The sequence below is a fragment of the Tamandua tetradactyla genome, chromosome 7 (genome assembly GCF_023851605.1).
Source record: "Tamandua tetradactyla isolate mTamTet1 chromosome 7, mTamTet1.pri, whole genome shotgun sequence".
In the NCBI taxonomy this organism is placed as follows: domain Eukaryota; kingdom Metazoa; phylum Chordata; class Mammalia; order Pilosa; family Myrmecophagidae; genus Tamandua; species Tamandua tetradactyla.
Window position 1 is genome coordinate 85,295,115 of NC_135333.1, and position 19,848 is coordinate 85,314,962.

Here is a 19,848-nt window from a genome sequence, read left to right on the forward strand (position 1 = left end):
GATTACTATTTTACTGCGGTATTATAGAGAAGAATTCAAGCAAGAAGATTCACATAATTATCTTGTTTTAAAAAATATAATCCCCGATGTTTTTAGATGTCGCTTCATCTATCTCATCTTTCCACCTGGACATTAGAAAGAATATAGCACACCAAGCAGTGTTTCTTCTTGGAAAGGACTCTGAAGGCAGGAAAAAAAAGGAAAGAGGCTGTTGACCAGAAATATTATAAAAAAGAATGAGATATTTCAGTGTTGGGAGCTGGGAACAGAAGACTGAAGATCTTAGTCACATCATTCATTCTGCTACGTGTATTTTCTCCTTAACAATCAGTTTGTGAATAAAAGAGGGAAAAAAGTTAAAAAAAAAAAAAAAAGAAAAGAAAAAAAACAAAAAACAAAGAAAGTAAAAAGGCAGCCTATGTAATGGGAAACAATGTTTGGAAACCACATATCAGATAAGGTTTTAGTATCCAGAATATATAAAGGGATTCTTCAACTTCACAACAGAAAAGTAAACAACCCAATTAAAAAAATGGGCAAATGGCATTTTTTTAGAGGAAGAGAAAATACAAATGGCTAAAAGCTACATGAAAAGACATTCAACTTCACTGGCTATTAGGGACATGCAAATGAAAACCGCAATGAGCTATCATCTCACACCCACTAGAATAGCCATTATCAAAAAAACAGAAAATGACAAATTCTGAAGAGGATGTGGAGAAAGAGGCACACTTATTCACTGCTGGTGGGAATGCAAAATGGTAAAACTGCTGTGGAAAGCAGTTTGGCAGTTCCTTAAGAAGTTAAGTATAGAATTGCCATATGTTCCAGCAATTTTATTGCTAGGTATCTATTCAGAGGACATAAAAGCAAGGACACAAATGGATATTTGCAGACCAATGTTTATAGCATCATTATTTACAATTGCCAAGAAATGGAAACAACCCAAATGTCCATCAGCGGATGAGTGGCTAAAGAAGCTGAGGTATATTCATACGATGGAATATTACAAAGCTGTAAGACAGAATAAAGTTATGAAGCATGTAAGAACATGGATGAACCCTGAGGACATTATATTGAGTGAAATTAGCCAGAAACAAAAGGACAAGTACTGTATGGTCTCACTGATTTGAACTAACATTAATGAGTGAACATTAATTTAAGAGATTAATTTAAGAACATAGGTTATCAGGAGATAGAAATAGGGTAGAAATTTGGCAATTGGTGCTGAAGGAATACAGATTGTGCAACAAGATCTATTGTAAAAATTCAGATATGGATAGCACAATACTACCTGATTGTAGCACAGTGGTGTAAGTACACTTAATGAAGCTGAATGTGAGTATGGTTGAGGGAGAAGGGCTGGGGGCACATATGAAATCAAAAGGTAAGCTAGAGGATAAAGACTGAAATGGTATAATTTAGGAATGCCTAGAGTGTACAACGATGGTAATTAAATGTACAAATTAAAAAATGTTTTTGCAGGGGGAGGAACAAAGGAATGTCAGTATTGCAGGGTGTTTGAAAATAGATCGTATATGGGGAAAAAGTACAATCGATGTAAGCTATGGTCTATAGTCAACAGTAACATTGTAACATGCTTCCACTGGATGTAATAAAGGCATTATGCCAAAATTTAGTGTCAACTGTGTGTGTGGGGTGATTGGGAAAGGGGTATGGATTCTTTGTGGAAGAAAAGGAAATATCTTCAGATAGAGTATGGTGGTGATGAATGTCTGTACACTTAGGTTGGATTGTATGATGTGTGAATAAAACTAAGAATGGTCAAAGAGAAGCAAGTGCTGGAGAAAATGCTGAGAAAGAGATGTACCTATTCACTGCTGGTAGGGAAATGAGTGGTGCAGCCCCTTGGAGAGCAGTATGGTGGTTCCACAGGAGGCTAGGGGTGAGTTTGCTGTATGATCCTGAAACCCTGTTCCTGGAGGAACCGAATGTGGGGACATGAATGGGCATTTGCACACTGGTGTTTCTAGTGGCAGTGTTCCTGATCCACAATGAATGGATGTGGCCTAAGGGTACAACAATTGAGGAATGGAAGGGAGAACTATGACATATATACAATGGAATATTGAGCTGCTGCAAGAAGGTATGAAGTCATGAGGCATGCAACTAGATGAATGAAACTTAATAGCTGTATGTTGAATGAAATGTCAGGAACAAAAAAGACAAATATTATCATGCCTCAATTATATGGACTAACCGTAACAGAAAAATTTGGTGAACTACATTTTGAGAGCATGAGTTATCAAGTTGGGGCTTATTGTAAAGGTTCCTAGATTGTGAGCTCTTACAGCAGTCGCATATATTCAGGAGGTATAACTATTGATCCTAAATTCTGATACTGAGCTGTTTGCATATAACCTGGTGTGCTGGTTTGAAAGGATTTATGTACTCTAGAAAAACCATGTTTTAATCTTGATCAGTCTTGTGGGAGCAATGGTTTCTTCTAATCTCTATTCAGCACTATAGGCTGGAAACTTGATTAAGTTATCTCCATGGAGATGTGACTCAATCAATTGTGGGTATTAAACTTGATTAGATGGCAACATGTCTCCATCTATTCTAAGTGGGACTTGATTAGTTTACTGTAATCTTTAAAAGAGGAAGCATTTTAGAAGAAGTTTCAGAATGACACAGCCAGGAGAAGCAGAGAGAGTCCACCAACCAGCAACCTTTGGAGATGAAGAAGGAGAAAGCCCCTGGGGGAGCTTTATGAAATAAGAAGCCAGGAGAGAAAGCTAGCAGACTGTTGCCACATGCATTGCATGCCTTCCCAGTTGAGAGAAAATTGCTGAATGTCATCAGCCTTCTTGAACCAAGGTATCTTTCCCTAGATGCCTTAGCTCGTACATTTTTACAGACTTGCTTTAAATGGGACATTTTCTCGGCCTTAGAACTGTGAACTAGCAACTTATTAAAATCCCCCTTTTTAAACACCATTCCATTTCTAGTATAATGCATTCCAGCAGCTAGCAAACTAGAATACCTGGTCTTTCCCAGAAACTTTGGGGTATTTTTGTGACAACTGAGCCTCAGAGTTATAATCCTGAAGCGATGAAAGTCAGCACTATCCCATATAGGAAATGTTTAAAAAGTTGAAAAAGTGATCAGACATTGAATAGAGATATGAATGAAGCTGATTTGGATAAGACTAAGGTATGCCAGAAGACTGAGTAAAGGATGATATCATCTATCAAAACTTCAACTTCTGTGTGAGACTATAGGGAGAGATATTTACTTGCTGCAAAATTTATATTTTGGGTAGTGCATTTCCTAATTTAACTTTTATGGTTAGTTTAGTTGAACACCATAAGTACAGGGAATCTTGAATAGGGCATGAGATTTTATTGGTTTGTCCAGGTTTCTGTGATCCCTTGATAAATCCCAGAGTGATATGGACAGTGAATAAAGAAGTATTTGCAAAGTCCCCTTGGGGGAATTGGGAGAAAGGAGGAATGATTCAACTTCTCTATTTGGAGAATTTCTGATAGTCTTGCAAGCAGTGGGAACAAGCAAATCAATAGGCCAAGCCCTTGATCTTGGGATTCACCCCTATAAAACTTATTCCTGTAAAGGAAAGCCTAAGCCTATTTAAAATTAGGCCTAAGAGTCACCACCAGGGAACCTCTTTTGTTGCTCAGATGTGGGCTCTTTCTCTAAGCTGACACAGCAAGTGAATCCATTGCACTGCCTGCCCTATGTGGGACATGACTCCCAGGGGTGTAAATCTCCCTGGCAACATTGGACAGAAATCCTGGGATGAGCTGGGACCTGCCATCAAGGGATTGAGAAAATCTTCATGACCAAAAGGGGAAAGAGAAAAATGAGAAAAATTAAAGTGTCAGTGGCTGAGAGATTTCAGAGAGTCAAGAGGTTATCCTGGAGGTTATTCTTATATATTATATAGTGATCCCTTTTCGGTTTATGGTATATTTGAGTGGCTAAAAGAAAGTACCTGAAACAGTGGAGCTGTGTTCCAGTAGCCTTTTTCTTGAAGATGATTGTATAATGATATAGTTTTTACAATGTGACTGTGTGATTGTGAAAACTTGTGTCTGATTCTACCTTTATCTAAGGTATGGACAGATGAGTAAAAAATATGTATAAAAAATAAAGGGTTAACAGAGGTTAAAAAATTTGGGTAGATGGAAATACTAGTGGTCAAGAGAGGAAGGGATTAGGTATATATGATTTTTTTCTTTTTTCCTTTTCCTTTTTTTTTGGAGTGATGCAAATGTTCTAAAAAATAATCATGGTGATGAATATAAAAGTATGTGATAATATTGTGAGTTATACACCATGTATGGAATATTTGCATGTTAAAAATGTTTGATTTTAAATGTTGTTTTATCAATAAAAATATTTTTAAAAATAAAGGACAGGGAAATAAAAGAGGGAGGTGCTTTTTTTTTTTAAAGATGTGCTCTCGTGTCAAATATACTAGATGCACTACTGGTATGGATACAAGACAGTGTATTTCGCTTGGGGCCATTCCACCACAAAGGCTTATTAAATACAGGACCATATGTCCCACTTTGCCAAGAAGAGTTGCTTTTTTTGCTTCTTGACTGGGCATCCTGTTCACTTTAACATCTTCCTGGATTTTTCATTTTAAAGGAAGTATCATCAATAGCTGCATTAAAATAATGAGATGTGTTTGGTGGGACTCCACTTTGTACTTTCAGCTTCTGCCAGTCTCTTCTGATGGTGTGTGAGACATGTTTCAAACAGACATCTCAGCTTAAACACATGGTTAAATTTTAAATATGATCACTAATAACTCATCTCTTTTCCCAGCTCTTTCCAGACATAGAATAACTAGCACCTTCTTTTGAAGAAAGCATGCAGGTAACATTTTATATATATATATATATATATATATATATATATATATATAAGTACATTGGGTATGAATGACTTAAGGGCAGCTAAATTTGGTCTCAGGTGGTGATGGAAGAATAATGTGCTGTTTCCATCAGTCACTTGGTTTCAGTCAGTTGTGCCATGACCTGTGCTGTGTGTTTCAGTTTACAAAATGCACATTATCAATCAGGCTACAAGTCTCTGGAGATCAGTGAGTGACATATGAAATTATTGGTTTGAAATGCATTGAACTTTTGACCAAATGTCACCTTCACAGTTAGGCCTTTTCTATATAATATAGCAACTCCCTTAGTTTTTTCCTACCCCCACTTTCCTGTTTATTTTTCTCAGTAAAATTTTTTCACCTTTTGACATACTACTAATTTTTTTTGTCTTTTTTTCTCACTCTCCACCCCTGTCATTCTCCAATTAAAACTTAAGTTTCATGAAAGCAGAAAGTTCTGTCAGTTTGTTCACTGCTGTGTCTCAGAGCCTGAAGTATGCGAGGCTTGTACTAGTAGTGCCAGGAACTGAATATTTATTGATTGAATGAATTTAAACATGCTCAAGACTTTCCCAACAAAAACACAGCCAAACATCACAACAAAACCTGTCTAGCTACTCTTTAACCCTCCCTGGACACTGTGCATCTCCATCATCCCTGACATTGAATTTCTAATGCTCACTTCTCTTTACAGTTTTTTCTCCATCCAGCCCCTTCACTCTCTGGGCTTCAGATATTAGATGGTAATAATTTTGTAGTGTTTAATGGTAATAACTCTGAGTATTCTATAAATAAATACATAGTCTCATCTCTTATAATATTATAATACTTAAAGCAGGGATAGTGTCCACATTGGCATCTTCACATTGGCTTGCAGAGGCTAGGCAGACATCATGCTCAGCACATGAAGTTGAATAATTGTACACTTCCTACCTTCAATAGTGATATTGTGCCATATTTTAAAAGCTACAATTGAATCAATGAAGCAATGTATATATAATATATATTATTTTTATTAGTTTGAAATGCATTGGACTTTTGAGCAAATGTACCTTCACAGTTAGGCCTTCTCTATATAAAATGGCAACTCCCCTAGTTTTTTCCTACCCCCATATTCCTGTTTATTTTTCTCAGTAAAATTTTTTCACCAGGAAGCAAAAGGTAAGATCTAAACAATAGTATTACCAATAAATACTTTCAGAACAAAGAAAAAGAACTCAGATGGAGTGTTCAATGAAAGCCCTAGGTGGTGATAGTGCTTGAACATGGACTTAAAGAGTAAGTGCAATTTCAATTAGCAAAGAGAAGAGAGCATTATTTTTAAAGACACAGGGGATGTCATGGCATGTTCAGTATTGGGGGACAATCACTAAGTGATTAGTGCACCTACTGTACTACTTTTCCTCTGAATGCAGAGATTATTTCACTTCCTCTTCTTAGTTCAACTACTAAATAACTTTGTCAATGGGGCATGCAAGGGTAATTCAGTGGTGGAATTCTCTCATGCCATGTGGGAGACCCAGGTTCGATTCTTGACCTATGCACTTCTCAAAAAATGGGCAAACAAGCAAACAAAAAAACAAACAAAAAATTCAACGGTGGCGGGAAACTCACATGGAGGATGAAGGAGGTGTGACCCCACCACGCAGCATACAAAAGAAAAAAATTACCTTGTCCAAGTTGGTAGAGTAAGCAATGCTATCCCACTTTATACAAATGCTAGAGTGAGGTATTTTAGTTTTCTAGGCTGCTTAAGCAAATGACATGAAATGGTTTGGCTTAAAAATTGAAATTTATTCCCTCATGGATTTGAGGCCTAGAAAATGTCCAAATGAAAGCATCATCAAGGTGATACTTTCTCCCAGAAGACTGTGGAATTTGGGGACTGGCTGCCGGTGACACTTTGTTCCTCTGTTCACATGGCAAGGCACATGGTGGCATTGCCTGGTCTTTCCTTCTCTTCTGTTTCAGCTTCTTGCTTCTTGTGCTTTCTCTCGCTCACGTCTGAATTCATTCCATTTATAAAGGACTCCAATAATAGGATTAGGTCCTATCCTGATAGGACTGGGCCACACACAACTTAACTGAATTAACTCATCAAAAGATACTACTTAGAATGGGTTCATACCCACAGGAATGGATTAGATTTAAGAACATGTTTTCTGGTGTACATACAGCTTCAAACAACTATATGAGGTCACATGGCAGATAGGCAGAGCAGGAATAGAACCTGTTATTTATTCTTCCTTATAAAATGATGGCCCTAAGTCCATATTCTAGATATATCTTCTCCCCTCACCACCTCCCCCCAGTTCAAGATAGGATTGCTCTTGAAAATTTTGTGTTTAATAGCAAAGGCAACCTAATTGCCTAAATTTTAAAAAGGCATAAAATAAACATTTTTTTCAGCAATAGGCACTTATTCTTAAGATATTTTACTTATTTATTTTATTGTTCTTCTTTTAAAAATTTTAATGTTCTTTTTATTTTTTCTTAAGATATTTTTTAAATCTGTCATAATTTGCCGAAAGGAATAACAATTTAAAATTTAATTATTTTTAATTAATTTTCTAAACTTTCTTACTTTGATTTATACATAGTTGTTACTGCAAGGCTATATCTTACATTTGCGTTCTATTTGATCAAAATAAAATTTCAAATTAATTTCCTCCATAATTGTATGTAAAAAGCATATAAAGTAACAGCACTAAATCAATTCACAAATAATAGAAATTGTGATGAGGAGGGTAAAGGTAAATTCCACAATATCATATGGTATGGGTTAAGGAATAAGATTTATTTGGAAAAAAAACACCAAAGGTCAGCAAAAAGAGACATATAGGATATAGGCTCCTCAAAAATCTGCAGACCCCTCAAAAATCTGGATCCACTCTTTCTCAGAGATCTAGGAGTTCACAGAAATGTAGCCCTCCTGTTAGAGGAAAAGAACCTGCCGGCTTGTGGATAGCTGGCTAGGGGGTTCAATTGTAGCCTGACATTGGGAAAGGGATATGCTTCTTATCCCTGAAGCCTGGATTGTGTTCCCTTGGTCACTTTTGGACATTTCAGCTCCTTGCTGCACTCAAGAAAGAAAACAATAAATCTTTCTCAGCTTTTTATTGATTAAAATATTTAAAATTCAAGTAAAATTTTAGAAATGCAAATTTTAGCCATTAAATTAAGCAATAGATGAAGACAACATAAATAAAATGAAGGAATAAAATTATATGTTTATCCCAACAGATGTAGAAAAGGCATTTTACAAAATGCAGCACCCTTTCCTGATTAAAACACTGAGAGAACTAGGAATAAAAGGGAACTTTCTCAACATGATAATGATCACTTATGAAAAACCCACAACAAGCATCATACTCAATTACTGAAAGTCTTAACGTCTTACCATTAAGATCAGGAAAAAGACAAGGATGCCAGCTTATACTACTGCTATTTAATATTGTACAAGAAGATCTAGCCAGAGCAATTAGGGAAGAAAAAGATATAAACAGTATCCAAAGTGGAAAGGAAGAAGTAAAACTGTATCTGTTAGCAAATGACATGATCTTATACATAGAAAATCCAAAGGAATACACAAGAAAACTACCAATAAATTATTTTAGCAAAGTGGCAGAGTATAAGATAAATACACAAAAAGGCAAAAGACTTGAACAGACATTACTCCAAAGAGGTATACAAATGGCTAAAAAGCACATGAGAGATGCTTAACATCACTAGCTAGTAGGGAAATACAAATCAAAACCACTACGAGATATATTTCACACCCACTAGAATGGCTACTACTAAAAAAATAGAAAATTACAAGTGTTGGAGAGGATGTGGAGAAACAGAAATACTCATTGCTGCTGGGAATGTAAATTGGTGCAGCTGCTGTGGAAGGCAGTTTGGAGGGTCCTCAGGAAGCTAGAACTGCCACATGATCTTGGCAATCCCACTTCTTTGTATATACTGAGAAGAACTGAAAGCAGAGATGTGAACAGACATTTACAATACCAAGTTCATTGTGGCATCATTTATAATTGTCAAAGATGGAAACAACCCAGGTGTCCATCAACTGATGAATGGATAAACAAAATGCGGTATATATAAACATGAAGGAATATTATTCAGTAAGAAGAAATGAAGTCATGATGCACATGACTCCATGGGCATACCTTGAGGACATTATGTTGAAATAAGTCAAACAACACAAAAGGACAAATATTGTATGACGTCACTAATATGAACAAAATACGACTAGCAAAGTCGTGATGTAAATATCCAGAACATACGTCACCAAAAGACAGAATGAGGGAAAAGAATGGGGAGCTGATGCTTAGGTTGTGCAGAATATGTAATAAGGTTGATTGTAAATGTTTGGAAATGAATGAAGGTGATGGGGTTACATTATCGTGAGTGTTACTAACAGTGATGATATGTAGGTACAATTGTGGTTGAAAGGGAAAGTTTAGGGTCATGTATGTCACCAGAAGGAAAGCCAGACAATGAAACATAGGACTGTATAACCTAGTGAACCCTCTTCAGGGTGAAAATGTTCTAGAATTGATTGTAGTTATGAATTCACATCTCCATGAATATACTAGAAGACATTGATTGTACATTTTAAATGGGTTGTATCATATGTGAATTTATGTCAATACTACCACATCAAAACAATAAATTGTGTTCCTATATACTAACAACGAACAAAGAAGCAATTGAGAAAACAATTCCATTTATAATAGCATCTAAAAGAATAACATATCTAGTAGTAAATTAACCAAGGATATATAAATGGCAAGACATCCATGGTCATGGACTGGAAAACTTAATATTGTTAAGATGTCAGTTTTACCCAAAGTGTCCTAAAAATTCAAGGCAATAACTATGAAAACACAGAAACCCTATTTTGCAGAAATGGAAAGTTGATCCTCATATTCATATGGATCTGGAAGGGGCCCCAAATAGACAAAAGAGTTTTGAATAAAGAAGAACAAAGATGGGAGGACTCACACGTCCTGCTTTCAAATTGTACTACAAAGATAGAGCAATTACAATAGTGTGGTACTGGCATAAAGATAGATATACAGACTAATAGAACAGAATTGAAAGTAAAGAAATAATCCCCCCATAATTTATGCCCAATATTTTTTCAATTTTATTGAGATATATTCACACATCACATGAACCATCCAAAGTGTAGAATCAGTGGCTCACAGTATTATCATGTAGTTGTGCATACATTCCCATGATCAGTTTTGGAACTTTCATTACTCCAGAACAGAAATAAGTATGAAAAATAAAACCCAAATTCTCTCATACACCTTATCCCCCACCCATTGTTGACCCATAGTATTGGTGTAGTAACTTTGATACTGTTGATGAAAGAATATTAAAATACTACTGTTAACTATAGTCCATAGTTTACAATAGCTGTGTTTTTCCCATATACATCTCTGTTATTATTGTTATTATTTACATTTGTAGTAGCTCATGCAAGAACTTATTTATATTTGTAGTATTATTTGGGTACATATGTGACTTTAAAAAATCACTTTCAATCAAATTCACCTACAATATGGCATTATTATTTATAATCTCAATAATGAGCTACCATCACCTCTACCCATTCCCAGCATTTAAGTTTAACCTCGTTAACAATTCTTCATATGTTATGTAACTGCTTCCCCTTCTCTAGTTTCTTTCTATCTCTATGCACTCTATATTCTACATTTTAAGACTCGTAGTTTACATGATCTAGTTAGTTTGTATTAGTGAAATCATACAATATATGTCCTTTTGTGTTTGGCTTATTTCACCCACCATTATGTCCTATAGGTTCATCTATGTTGTCACATGCTTCAGCACCTCATTTTTCTCACAGCTGCTTAATGTTCCATCACATGTATATACCACATTTTGTTTATCTACTCATCTGTTGATGGACGCTTGGATTGTTTCCATCTTTTGGTAATTGTGAAAATGCTGCTATGAATATTGGTGTGTAAATGTCTGTTCATGTCCCTGCTTTCAAATATTCTGTGTATATACCAAGAAGTGGAATTGCTGAATTTTAAGGCAACTCAATATTTAATTTTCTGAGGATGCACCAAACTGTCTTCCACAGTGGCTGTACCATTGTACATTCCCACAAGGAGTGAATAAATATTCCTATTTCTCCACATGCTCTCCAATTGTTGTAGCTCTTTGTTTGCTTAAAGCAGCCATTCTTGTAGATGTGAGATGATATCTCACTGTGGTTTTGATTTGCATTCCCCTAAGAGCTAATGAAAATGAGCATTGTTTCATGTGCTTTATAGTCATTTGTGTTTCCTCTTCAGAAAAATGTCTTTTCATAACTTTTGTCCTTTAAATAATTGGGTTGTTTGTCCTTTATTGTTCAGTTTTAGGATTTATTTTTATATATTGGGTATCAAACCTTTATCAGATATATGGATTTCAGTTAAACTGTTTCAGGTACTTCCCTCTAGCTACTTTAATACACCAAAAACTGAAAAGGGATATCCATATAATGCATAAAAATAATCTCCAGAATGACCTCTTGACTGTATTTGAAATCTCTCAGCCACTGAAACTTTATTTTGCCTCATTTCTCTTCCTCTTTTTGGTAAGGAAGGCTTTCTCACTCCCACGATGCCAGACCCGGGTTCTTCCCAAGATTCAGGTCCCACATTGCCAGGGAGATTTACACCCCTGGGAGTCATGTCCCATATAGAGGGTAGGCAGTGAGTTTACTTGTGGAGTTGGCTTAGAGAGAGGCCACATCTGAGCAACAAAATAGGTTTTCTGGGGGGTAACTCTTCAGCATTGTATCGGTTGCTTAAGTTGCTGGAATATAATATACCAGAAATGCAACAGCTTTTAAAAAGGGGATTTATTAAGTTTCAAGTTTACCATTCTAAGGCCATTAAAATGTCCAAATTAAGGTATCCAGATAAAGATACCTTGATTCAAGAAAGATTAAGGGGTCCAGAACACCTCTGTCAGCTGGGAAGGCACATGGTGACGTCTGCTAGCTTTCTCTACTGGCTTTTTCAAAATTTCCCTGGGGACGTTTTCATTCTGCATCTCCAAAGGGCTCAGGCTGTGTGGGCTCTAAAGCTTTTTACAAAATGGTCCCCTCTTAAAGGATTCCAGTAAGCAACCCCATCTTGAATGGGTAGAGACACATCTCCATGGAAACAATTTAATCAAAAAGGTCCTACTCAGCAATATTGAGTGGGGGTTAAAGAATATGGCTTTTCTGGCACATGCAACAGTTTCAAACCAGCACAGGCATAATTATAAGTAAACTTAGCTTCTCCTTTGCAGGAATAAATTTCATAAGGGAAATCCCCAAGATCAAGGGCTTGGCCTATTGAGTTGATAGTTTCCAGTGCTTGGGAGAATATCAGGTCTTCCCCAGGTGGGCAAGTTTAATAGTTCCACATTTTCCCCTAGTTTCCCAAAGTCTTTGCAAATACTTATTTTCTGCTCAGATTACTCTGGGATGTATTGTGGCATCAGGCTAACCTGTACAAACCAACAAGATCTCACTGCCTATTCAAGTTTCCATGTAATTAAGGTGTTTGAATAAACTGACTATACCAGTTACATTAGATAGCATGCTACAGAAAATTCCAATTTTGCACCAAATAAACCTCTCTTCAATTCAATGATTCTTATATTTGTGAACTTCATTGTTGTCCTCATTTCTTGAGATCCAATTCAAAATTTTCCATCTTTTCACCATTTGTCCTTTTGTGCATTCAAATTCAGTTGTTCCATCTTCTAGTTCACTTATTTCTTCTGCCTCTTCAAATCTGCTATTGCGTGTCTCTAAAATATTTTAATTTGAACTATGATATCTTTCATTTCTGTAAGATCTGCTATTTTTCTATTTATTTTTTCAAATACATTTTTATGCTCTTCTAGCATTGTTTTTACAGTGATATTTCCATTTATTTTACTTATAATAAAATTTTTGTCTATTTCATATATGACTGAACACATATGTTGCTTTAAAATTAACAAGTCACAATTAAAGAAACAATAAAGGTTTATTTTTCTGCCTAAGTGACCAAGCTGCTGACTCTTAAAGCTGCAACACATGTTGAACCTTATTATTTTCACTGAATTATTAAGACCTTCTATTTTGATTATTCTTGGTAAATAATAATTTTGTTTCTCTGGAGGCTTTCAAATATGGCAAGTGGTTTAACATAGTGGCTACTGCTTTCAGGGAATTGTATTAAATGAATCCTCATTTCCAGTGTAATCTTTCATTGAAAGTCCATTCATCAGGACTTCTCTGTCATGGTTGGCCAAGAAGTTCTGCTTTGGTTGCCAGGGCTTCAATCTGCTGAATATGATATTCGTGAAATCCCATAGATACTCTTTGTGTCATTTTTAAATATTTCTGTAAGGAATGTTCTAAACAGGTGGTATCTTCAAGTTTTACTTCTCTTTTTGTGAAGTCTTTAACACAGTCCAAAAAGCAGGTTCCTTTAAGTTTATTGTAGGTTCCAAGAAATTCTTTAAACTGTTTAATCTGATCAGATTCTGTTATTTTTGCAGCCATATTCTTTTGATTTCTTTATTAATCACCTTCTCTGCATGAGTTCCCTTTCTGTTCTGGAAAAGTGGTTCTCCAACCTTTGCTTGAATGTCTCCAGTAAGATCAGATTTCTTACTTAAGCACAGGCTTTTGTATCCAACAGCAATATGAGGCTGGGGTTACTACGCTGTGGGTCGAGTCTGGGGGCTATGGGCTGGAGTCAAGGAGATCACCACTGCAGCTGGAGAGAAGACTAGTATTTTCTTTATATCCTTTATCTCTTTAGCCAACTCACTGAAGGTATAGGAGACTTCTATGAACATCATCGTTCAGTTGTTCCAAATTCTGTGCTTCCTTCTGCTTTTTAATTTGGTCATTTGGCTCAACCATATCTTCTTGCTTCTTCATATGCTTTGTGTTTCTTTGCTGGTTGCTTACATGCCCTTGGCTTTAGACAAGTGTGCTAGGTACATGCAGTACAGACAGAAGTTTCTGTCAATAGTTTACTGACAATCATGTCAGTAAAACTGGATATTCACATTCAAAAGAAGGAATTCAGACCCCTCTCACACCATTTACAAAGATTAATTCAAAATGGATTAAGAGCCTAAATATAAAAGCTAAAACTATAAAAATCTTAGATAAAAACATAAGAGCAAGGAATTTCTGGGCAAGATGTAGGGGACAAGAGTAGGGGCTCCATTGTACCTAAACAGCCATTAAATAGGCAGGAACTGTCTGAAACATGTATTCTAGGGTTCCAGAGACCAGAACAATACTTTACAGCATCCAGGAAAGAGGGGGAAGATAAGCTGATACACTATGGTAAAGTACAGTGATCTGCTCTCTCTGCTCAGCAGCTGTTGATGCCCATCCCCCAATCTCATGGCAGGCTGACTTGGGAGCCACTCCTTGGCTAGCTCACTGGGGATGGAAAGAGACATAAAAGTTCTCTTCCCCAAGAACAGGAGTAGGCATAATAGATCACAGATCATGGCTTTTGATTTACAAATTTGAATTGCTGTGTCCAGTCCCTGAGCTAGTGTTTCAGCCAAGGCAGTGGCCACTGCCCTCTCAGGGGCAGAAGCAGTGGAGATTTAAAGTCACGGTGCTTCTTTAGGCTCCAGGGGATGGTTAGCTGAAGGGCTGCATTCACTAGGCAGCCCAAGAAAGCATAGATTGGGGGAGCTGTCAAAATAACTGTTAGTACCCTTCCTGGTATCCTCCCCAGGGAATTTTTGAACCAGTCTGTACTCCCTTCATGTGAACATGACCCTGTTTGGGCTGTAAAATACTGACTTTAAAAAGACCTGTCTGGGGATGACTCTTCTCCCAGAATTTGCCCTTGAGGGTAAACAGCAAAAGACAACCAAAATAAGTACAACTACTATAGAGAAAAAGCAAAAATAAATAAAATAAAAAACAGAGAGAGAGAGAACATTAAAATCCTGTAGAAAGAGCAGAGGAAGAAGTGTTCTCCTAGAGTTAAACAATTGTACAAAAATTGCAGTCTTAAAAATTGTACAATTTACACTTGCTCAAGAAGAAATTGAAGACCTCAACAGATCAATTCAAACTGAGAAGTGACCAGAACCAGATGGCTTCACTGGTGAGTTTTACCAATCATTCCAAGAAGAAAGACTGAAAGCTTTCCCTCTAAAATCTGGAAAAGAGAAGGATACCCACCTCATCACTGTTACTCAACATTGTCCTGGAAGTTCTGGCCAGAGCAGTTAGGCTAGGAAAAATAAGAGCATCCAAATTGGAAAGGAAGAAATAAAACTTTCATTATTTGTAGGTGACATGATCCTGAGATTGAAAGGATCCTTCCATGATAGAAAGTCCTGAAAAATCAACATCAAAGATAATAGAGCAAATAAACAGGTTCAGCAAAGTCATGGGATATAAGATCACCACGAAAAAATCAGTAGTGTTTTTAACACTAGTAATGAGCAATCTAAGTAGTAAATCAAGACAAAAATTTCATTTACAATAGCAACTAAGACTCAAATACTTAAGAATAAATTTAACCCTAGATTTAAAGGACTTTACAAAGAAAACCACTTGGAGCTCTTCTGCCATCTTGCTGCCATTCTCTGCACATCTGGCCTCATTCAGATCTGGCCAGGAGAATCCACTACCATCCTCCACCATGGTGAACTTCACAGTGGACCAGATCCAGGCCATCATGGACAAGAAGGCCAACATCTGGAACATGCTTGTCATTGCCCACATTGTCCACAGCAAATCCATGCTCTCAGACTTGTTGGTCTGCAAGGTGGGCATCATCACCTCCACCTGGGGCCAGGGACAACCACACTCAGAAGGATGGGCAGGAGCATTGTATCATCATGAAGTTGACTGCCATCTCCCTCTTCTATGAACTCTGAGAATGATCTGAACTTCATTAAGCAGAGCAAGGACAGCTCTGGCTTTCTCATCAACCTCACTGACTCCCCCAGATACTCGGACTTCTCCCCTCCAGGTTACCAGTGGTGCCCTAGTGGTGGTGGACTGTGTGTTGGATGTGTGCATGCAGACAGAGGCAGTGCTGTGGCAGGCCATTGTGCACATCAAGCTGGTTCTGATCATGAACAAGATGGACTGGGTCCTGCTGGAGCTGCAGCTGGAGCCTGAGGAGATCTACCAGAACTTTCAGTGCATTGTGGAGAATGTTAACATCATCATCTCTACCTACGGCAAGGGCAATAGTGACCTCATGGGCAACATAATGTATGACCCTGTCCTGGGTAGTGTTGGCTTCAGCTCTGGCATCCATGGTTGGGCCTTTACCTTGAAGTTGTTTGCCAAAACGTATGTGACCAAGTTTGCTGCCAAGGGCGAGGGCCAGCTGGGACCTGCTGAGCAAATCAAGAAAGTGGAGGACATGATGAGGAAGCTGTGGGCCAAGAAAGTGGAGGACATGATGAAAAAGCTGTGGAGTGAGTGGTATTTTGGCCCAGCCAATGGCAAATTCAGCAAGTTTGCCACCAGTCTTGACAGCAAGAAACTGCCCAAGCTTTCTGCCAGCTCATCCTGGACTCCATCTTCAAGGAGTTTGATGAAATCATGAATTTCAAGGAGGAGATGGCAAAACCAATCAAGAAACTAGACATCAAGTTGGACAGAAAAGATGAGGACCAGGAAGGTAAGCCATTCTTGAAGGCTGTGACGAGCTGCTGGCTGCCCTCCAGGGACATACTGCTGCAGATGATCACCATCACTTGCCCTTCCCCATGAATGGCTCAGAAATACTGCTGTGAGTTCCTTGAGGGGCTCCCAGATGATGCGGCTGCCATGAGTATTAAAAGCTTTAATCCCAAAGGCCCCTTCATGATGTACATTTCCAAAATGGTGCCAAACTCTGAAAAAGTTTGTTTTATGCCTTGGGATGGGTCTTCTCTGGGCTGGTTTCCACCAGCCTGAAGGTCAAGATCATGGAACCCAACTACATGCCCTGGAAGAGGAGGATCTATACCTGAAGCCAATTCAGAGGATAGTCCTTATGACGGGCCACCACATGGAACCTATCGAGGATGTGTCCTGCAGAAACATCATGAGCCTGGTGGGGAAGGACCAGTTCCTAGTGAAGAACAGCACCATCAACCACCTTCAAGCATGCCCCCAACATGCAGGTGATGAAGTTAAGTGTCAGCCCCATTGTCAAGGTCACCATGGAGGCCAGGAATCCTGTCGACCTGCCCAAGCTGGTGGAGGAGCTGAAGCAGCTGGCCAAGTTGGACTTCATGGTGCATTGTAACATCAAGGAGTCAGAGGAACATATCATTACAGGAGCCAGTGAGCTGCACCTACAGATTTGCCTGGAGGACCTAGAAGAAGACAATGCCTGCATCCCCATCATGAAATCTGACCCAGTCAACTCGGACTGTGAGATTGTCAGTAAAGTGTCAAATATGCTCTGCTTCTAGAAGTCCCCCAACAAGCACAACCATCTATACATGAAAGCACAGCCTTTCCCCAACCAACTGGTGAGGATATCGACAAAGGTGAAGTGTCTACCCACCCACCAGGAGCTCAAGCAGTGGGTTTTACTACCTGGCTAAGAAGTATGAGTGGGACGTCGCTGAGGCCCACAAGATCAGGTGTTTCAGGCCTGATGGCACCAGCCCCAACATCCTCACTGACATCACCAAGTACATGCAGTACCTCAATGAGACCAAGGACAGAGTGGTGGCTGGCTTCCAGTGGGCAACCAAGGAAGATGCGCTGTGTGAGGAGAACATACGGAATGCCTGCTTTGATGTTCATGATGTGACACTACATGCTGATGCCATCCATCTTGGGGGTAGCCAAATCATCCTTACTGCCCAGTGCTGCCTCTATGTCAGCATGCCCACCGCTCAGCCCTGCCTCATGGAGCCCAACCACCTTGTCAAGATCCAGTGTCCGGAACAGGTGGTCAGTGGAATCTATGGTGTCCTGATCAGGAAATGGGACCATATGTTTGAGTAGTTCTGCCCAGTGACCCTTCAACACCAGCAGGCTCAGCCAGGTGGTAGCTGAGATCGGCAAGCACAAGGGCTGGGAGGAGGATATCCATCCTGGCCATGGACAACTTCCTGAACAAATTGTAGGTGGACTTCTCACTCTCCAGGTAGAGGAGTGGTGGTGGCTGGCATGAGGTGGTTCTCCCAATTACTTGGCTGACACCTTGAGACTGTCCAGTCACAGAGACTCTCTGCTTGAAAGGTTTCTGGGACTTGCTTCAGGCCATCACTCAAAATTAAGACTTGTTGTTTCTGCCAATATTTATTTCAGGAGGGCAAAGAGGAGCAGAAATGTCCTCTTTGCAGGGACTTATTTGACTGGCAGGGAGGTGGGGTGGGACACCCAACACATTTTTTTTTTCTTTTCTTCAGAAGGAATTCAGACGTCCAGAAAAAAAAAGTAAATAAATGCATTAAGAAGTTTATTTAGGTAAATAGCCCTTTGTGGGTTTTCCTCCCTGGTGGCCGTATCTCTATGGATAGAAATTCAAAGGTAGGAAGCCCTTGGGCATCTCCACGGTCACCTCTGCTATACCAGTGCCATTGGACTAATAAATCTGATATGGTGGTGAGGAAAAAAAAAAGTGGGAAGGAGGAAAAGAGTTAAGGGTAGGTTTAGATGTCCTATTTGGTGAGAGTGTGTTTATTGGTTATCTTTCTCTTGGGAACAATGAAATTATCTAAAATTTAGAGTGTTGATGGACTGTGGACTTTGGGCATTATATGATGCCTAATGAATACAGGTGGCTGAAGGATGCACTGACTGAGAAGTAGATTGGCAAACGATGGTGTAAGTGTATACATATGATCAAATATTGTGCTGCTGTAACAAGGAACAAAGTGGTGAGGCATGCAACAACGTGAATGAATCTGTGGGACATATGGTGAGGCAAAATAAGTCAGAAATGAAAGAACAATTATTGTACGGTCTCCTTTAGAAAATGCTTTTAAGAAAACAGGGGCCTTGATTATAAGCTCTTAGAGCAGGCACATTTAGCCTGGAGTGGTAATTATTTTTTCTGGATTTTGAGAGACTGTTTTGTATATCTATAAACTGATATTTAGAGATAAGAATGAAGCCAATCCAGGTCCCGATTAAGGTGATTCAGAATACAGGGGTAAGGAAGATATTGTGCATATTTTGGAACCACACCTACTCATTGAGACCAAAGGAAGAAAGATTTATTTTGTCCAGAACCTAAATTTTCTGTAGCACATAATGTAATTCAAAATGTCTGCACAGGTCAGTGGAATAATTGAAACGTGGAGGGCCAGAATACGAATGAGGGCCTTTAATCCTGTATAGCTTAATGTAATGCCTGGAATATATTAAGGAACATATACCTAGAGTATATTAAGCAAATAATCAAAAAGTATTGGCACAGTTCCTTGAGGGATGGGAAAAAAATATGAAACTATTAAACTACCATCAGGTAATCCCCTGACTCTGTGTCTAAAATTGGGGGCACCCAAATCAATAGGCCAAGCCTTTGATCTTTTTTTAAAAATATTTTTATTGTAAACAACAAAGAAATATACAAACATTTTTGACATTACAAACATTCCTGACATGGTTACAATCAATGGCTCACAATATCATCACATAGTTGTATATTCAACACCATGATCATTTCTTTGAACATTTACATCTCTCCAGCAAAAGAAGAAAAAATGCATACATACCATACCCCTTACCCTTCCTTCTCATTGACCACTAGTATTTCAATCTACTCAATTTATTTTAACCTTTGTTCCCCCTATTATTTATTTCTTATCCATATTTTTTACTCATCTGTCCATACTGTAGATACAAGGAACATCAAACACAATGTTTTCACAATCACACAGTCACATTACGAAAGCTGTATCATTACACAATCATCTTCACGAAACATGGCTAC

General features: G+C 38.3%; 1 protein-coding gene and 2 pseudogenes across 2 annotated transcripts in view; 1 reads left to right on the forward strand and 2 right to left on the reverse strand.

Moving 5' to 3' along the window:
- Nucleotides 1-19,848, reverse strand: part of C2CD5 (C2 calcium dependent domain containing 5) — a 204,495-nt gene that overhangs the window by 157,245 nt on the left and 27,402 nt on the right. The gene's annotated exons all lie outside the window — the stretch shown is intronic.
- LOC143689840 (mitochondrial import inner membrane translocase subunit Tim9 pseudogene) lies at nt 12,896-14,764 on the reverse strand (annotated as a pseudogene).
- LOC143689841 (elongation factor 2 pseudogene) lies at nt 15,482-18,289 on the forward strand (annotated as a pseudogene).